The sequence below is a fragment of the Bos indicus genome, chromosome 9, assembly GCF_029378745.1.
Source record: "Bos indicus isolate NIAB-ARS_2022 breed Sahiwal x Tharparkar chromosome 9, NIAB-ARS_B.indTharparkar_mat_pri_1.0, whole genome shotgun sequence".
Lineage (NCBI taxonomy): Eukaryota > Metazoa > Chordata > Mammalia > Artiodactyla > Bovidae > Bos > Bos indicus.
In genome coordinates, this window is record NC_091768.1 from 71,203,222 (window position 1) to 71,209,221 (window position 6,000).

Genomic DNA, 6,000 nt, shown 5'->3' on the forward strand with positions numbered 1-6,000 from the left:
CAGTCAAGTTGAGATTGTAGGAATATGAAATTCCCGTATAGATAACCAAGTGGGGTACTTTGAGTTTCTCTTAGTTTACCAGTCTAAGTATGCAGTGACAGGGCACATGGGAAAAGGAATTAGTTTTAATTGCAGTTTCTTTATATGTCTTAATAGATTCTCTGTATATTTGGTGCCGTTTGAGTGTGTTTATGCAGTGGGAAAACCATATGTTTGATCTTTTATGGGAAATAGTGTAATTCAGGCTAGGAAAAATAGAATTACTGCAATGTGCATTTTCATACTGATTTCGCTGGCCGCTCTCGAAATTAGTGCTAGGAAGGCTTGCTTTGGCCTTTGTTATTCTCAGTTCATGAAGTTGTGTCTGACTGCAACCCCATGGACCTGTCCATCATGGGGCAGTATAATGGCACAAAGCCCTTGATTAAGGGACATGAGTTTGAGCAAACACCAAGAAATGATGGACAGAGAAGCCTGGCAAGCTGCAGTAAATGGGGTTGCAGAGTTGGGCAGGACTCAATGAACAACTGAATTTTTTCCCTTTTTTGTGTAAGAGTAAGGGGTTTCCCTGGTGGCTTAGCTGTAAAGAATCCACCTGCATTGTGGGAGACCTGGGATCAATCCCTGTATTGGGAAGATTCCCTGGAGAAAGGAATGGCTACCCACTCCAGTATCCTGGCCTGGAGAATTCCATAGATTGAGCAAGGCAGGCCAGTCTATGGGGTTGCAGAGTTGGACATTGAGTGACTTTCAGAGCAAGAGGAAGAGCTATTGATCTAGACAGTGGCTTTACTAGGCTCTTCATTAAGTAATTAGCTAGCTTGTGTTCCCCAAGCTAGATCTCTAGAGTGTCCTCTGCTCCTACCTTGTTTCACAGTCCATAGACACCAGGTTTCAATGGCCCCAGTGTTGGATCTGCACTGCTCAGTTGCAGTCATGTTCTTCATAATCTGTTCTACCTCTCCTGAGGTGCATCCTTCAAGACCCAGCTCTAAGAATTTTAGTTGTGATTTCTGGTTGTGACTTGTCTGTAGTTTATATGAAACTGAAGTTGCTCAGTTGGGTCGGACTCTGACTGTGACCCCATGGACTAGCCCACCAGGCTCCTCTGTCCATGGAGTTTTCCAGGCAAGAGTACTGGAGTGGGCTGCCATTTCCTTTTCCAGGGGATCTTCCCAACCTAGGGATCGAACCTTGGTCTCCTGCACTGAAGACTGACACTTTTACCATCTGAACCAACAGGGAAGCCTAGGTTTATCTGAGGGAGCTCATCCAAAATGTCAGGGCAGATGCAGGTATCTTTAGTGGGGAAAATAGCATTACCAAAGGAATTCTGGCCAGTCCATTACATGATACTGTGTTTTTCTCCCAGGGAGAGTGAGATGTCAGTTCACTTGAGCTACAAGAAAACCTCCATGGCAGTGTTTTTCCTGTTCCTAATTTTTTGTCTGGTCCTGACTTTATTAAAATTTCTAGTATGTGTATTTTTGGTAAGCCACTTCAAATTCTTAACAGAGAACAACCAGGACATCCATCGAAAAACTGTAAAAACGCTGTATCAGGCTGAGACCTGGAGGCAGTGAAACCACTGAGGGTAACAGGCAAGAAGGCCAGGGGTCTCCAAACGGAGGAAATAGCCTGCAAGTGTCAAACATTTTTACCTCTCTTATGTGGCAGGAGGAAAGAAACGAGCGATATTTTTTCCCTTCTCTACAAGTTTAAAAGGTTTCTCTTAAAATACTGTGTTGCCATAATGACACTTGGTTTCACCTGAAGTTAACTATTCTCAAACCTGGTGATAACCAATGCATTTTTATTGTAGAAATGTTTGTCTTAAACTATGCTAATGTGCTATGCATTTACCCCAAACTCTGTCTTCAAGTCAGTTCTGCCTCGTGGCTTAGAACCTACTTGACAAACCAGTATGTTATATTCAGATATTGTTCCCCTAATCTATGTAAACGAAACTATTTGTATGGTAATCTGTCCTTCTACAAGATTCAAGTTAATCATTTTATGGCCCAGATGAACCATTTGGTGCCAAGATATCCCAAAATGCATCTTATAGGTGAAGGGCCTGGTGCCATTATGAGTTTTAAGACATTGCTTTCTTTCAATTAACAGACTGCTAGTGACTATAACATCCAGCTGAAGACTAGCAGGGGGGTACTCTTTCTGCTCCCTTCTGATGCCTATGTCAGAAGCTTTCTCTATCTCCATTATACTTAAATAAAACTTCATTACACAAAGCTCTGAGCGACCAAGCATGTCTCTGGCCCCAGACTGAATTTTTCTCCGGAGGCCAAGAATCCTGGCCATCTTTTCATTCATCAACAACTTTTCACCACTATATAGGTAGAGGTGTTACAAAGCCTGGAAACATGGAAATACCTGTTAGTATTACTGAAGACCAACCTAACCCTTAATATGGTGCTTGAATTTGCTTTTTTAATTGTCTATATAGATGAGTGTACAAAGAGCTGGGCTCAAGGAAAATGTTAGCCACAAGCAAAATTTGAATGCACCCTACACTTGATCCATGGTGGGAAGAGAGGGTATTTAACCAAGGAGGGGAAATAAGATCTTGGCCTTCATTCCAGGCTGAGGATGGGGCAGGTTGATGGCACAGAAGGATGGGCATTGTCCCAGCTGGGGTCCTCATGAAGCTCAAGCTGCAAGGCAGAATTTGAAGCAGTAATATCTAAGAGCAGCGGAGGTGTCGTGGCTGGGCTGTAGAGGTGCCCAAAAGGCCATCACACCTTCCCAACCTCCCAGTGAGAACCTGTTGGGTGAAGTCTGAATCGTTGCAGGTGCTCAAGTGCTGGGGGAAGAGGAGGAGTTGGGGATCAAAGTCGAAGATGAATTTCCCAGAGGGTGATCAGTTTGGGCTATATAAATAATACATCAGTGTTCAGAAGGACTGGTGGTGATGTTGCTCTCGGCAAAAACTTCAACCCTTTTTAAAAAGCACTGCTTACACTTCGGATGGCATCAGTTCAGTTCAGTCGCTCAGTCGTGTCCGACTCTTTGCGACCCCATGAATCGCAGCACGCCAGGCCTCACACCTAAATTAATGCTTTATCACGTGTAAGATACTTTAGCTTTTTATCCAAAACCTACAAAGCCAAGTCACAGTCAGCTGATGAGAATTGCATTGCAACCTGGGTTTTGTTTGAAAAGACTTAGAAATGAGGGAGGTGGGTTACCCTGAGTTTTTTAAGACCTGCACTAAAATGGACAACTGTTTGCTAAGCTCTCTCCTAATTTGTATGAAGCGTACCTTCCTTAAGAGTGTTGACTTATGTTCAGTGACTACCTTCACCACATACATTCCTAATTTGTTTTCAGTGGCACATTGGCTTTGGGAAGGGAGTGAACAGGAGAAGAAACCGAAGTGTTTTTGTAGGTAGAAGCTGAGCCTCAAATTTACTGTTAAGGAGCTAAACTGGGTTGTGAAACAAAGACTGGTGGTTATTCCATGGCTCCGCCAACCTGGAGGATTCCGTTAACCTTGCGTTTTCTGATGATAAAGGGTACATCTTAGTGGGATTTTTCGGTGCTATAAGGACAGAATGGAAGGGCATTTTCTTAAAAATATTGCTTATTTTTTAAGAAAATGTACAGTAAGACCACATTTTGTAAAAATTAAAGGAATATAAGGGCACATCCCTGCAGAAGAAAGAGTTACACATCAAGGTTTTAATGGTTGTTTCTGGAAAGGTGGGTGTTTTGCTGCTTTTGCTTTTTTTTTTTTTTTTGCTTTAATGTGCATTGCATTTTTAGTAAAAAATTCTTGAAGAAATGAAAGAATGGTACAAGATATTCTTAGGGTTAATTTTAAGTAGCATTAACATAAAGCTTTAACAATTTTTTATGTTTTGCAAACACGTGGTTTGTCTAATAAAAATAGCATTTGGATGCATCAGGACAGGTTTAAAAGACTGAATTTAGACCTGGCCAGCAGAGGGCGGTAAGAAGCTAGTGTCAGAGCGACCTATCCGTGTGAAGACAAGCATAGACTATACTGCAAACTCCCGGTAGAAAAAGATTCTCCCACCCCCTGGAAAATTGTTGGGCTTTAGTGTACTATTTCTGGTTGCGCTTGCTTTTTTGTCGTGATATTGCAGAATCCACACTCCCTAGCTGGGGAAGTCAATAGTGGTGACTGACTACAACTAAGAAATTGAAACTCCACATGTTCCTAGAGGAAGAGGTTTTGCTCTGTGATAGTCGATTGTGTATTCTTATTAAGCCTCTTTCTCTGCCACTATACCAAGAATTTATCTGATGCCATCTGAAAGCCAAAAGGTTTCAGAGCAGGCCTATTCTGAAAAATGGGCATAATTTCAAAAGCAGCAAAGCCACAGCTGTACTCTGGATTATAACCCACTGTATAGCTCCATGGAAGCACTGACTTTGTTCTGAGCTGTACTCCGGTGCCTAGAATAGTGCTTGGTGTGGTAGGTATTCAAATATTTTCTGTCGGATGAGTAGATATGAACTGCCAATTTATGTTTAGTTAATATGAGAGTTCTCTTCATAGGCTTAAATTCCTCAACCACTTTTGACACTTTAATTTCTTCTTCTTATTTTTTTCTGGCAACAGGATGACTCCAAGTTGGGCCCCTTCTAGACTAGGATGGTGCCAAATTGTCTGAACTTCCCCTGTCTCCAACTCTCCTCTAGGGAGCAGGGCAGAGAAACATATCCTATCACAATATGGGGTACATGGCTCTAAGAGTCTGAAAAAATAATTTTAAAAGCTATTATGAGACCCGGGAACAGTAAAAAGCACATGAGTTCAGGGAAACTTTTTACACTGCAGTGATTTCTTTTTGAAGCCTATTTATTGAGACACATTCCAACAGCACAGTATTGTACAACTGATGTGAATTAAACCTTACACAAATGTAGTATTTGTCTTTATTTTTCCATCTCTCAACTGCCCCCAACTAAAATTTACAAACAGATGTAAAAATCCCATTTGAACCTGGTTGGCTTGTTAGAGAAATACGGGGTCAAAGGCTTGTGACATTTTGTAGGGCTGACACGGGGTTAAAAGGAGCAAAATGCACATAAAAAAATAAATATGAGATCCATAAGGGGAAAATAAAGAATTAACATACAAAACGCTGCAAATTAAAAATCCTGTCTTCTCTTTTAGATTTGATGCTTGGATATACTTTAGTGAGTTCCAGGGGTCAGCAGATGTGTGGCTAAATGGGTGTGTGTTGTGTCTTGCTGGGAGGTACCTACCCACATGTGGATCATAAAGTGATACAGTTATGCCATTATTTAGTAGGGAGTATACATGTATAATTTTAAAGAAGAAATAAAACCTTTTCCATCTCCATCCACAAGCTGCATTTTGAAATAAAATAATCCAGTTCAAAATTTGATTCCAGATTTCTGTCATGTAAAGAGTCTAGAAATTTTATTTTCAAGAAAATACGAAAATGATAATGTGGATGATGTTAACATGCAGAAGCAAAGTTCAAAGCCCTATGTGGAGAGGAACCTGTGAGGTTTTTTTAGATTTTTAAATAACTGGTCAAGGCATAACACTTGTTATTACCTTTATTATTGCCTGCCTAGTGTTGCTGTGTAAAGTGAGGCTCATTCAAAGGGTCCCAGGTTGCATTGCTGCCCTGTGGAGTCTTGCTAATAGACTACAGGGCGGATGGAGGTTTAGCTAACATTCAGTTACAGTTTGAAACTATCCTTTGGGTGGTAGTAAAAATAAGACAGGTTAAGAAATGAGCTTCTCTTCAAAGAAATTTCTGTGTTTTGGTAAATCTTCTGAGGACCTTTCTCCTATCAGGCTAGTAGAACAGTGGACAACAACAGTGTCTTTAATGAAGCAGTAACCTGCCTGTTGGATGAATCTCAGGACTCTCCATTTTCAGGTAAGATTACAGATTATTTGTGGCAAGTGAAGGTAACATTTTTAAAGCAAGCTGTATTTCTGAGGGATGCAGGAGAGAAGAAGGCAGAGAAAGA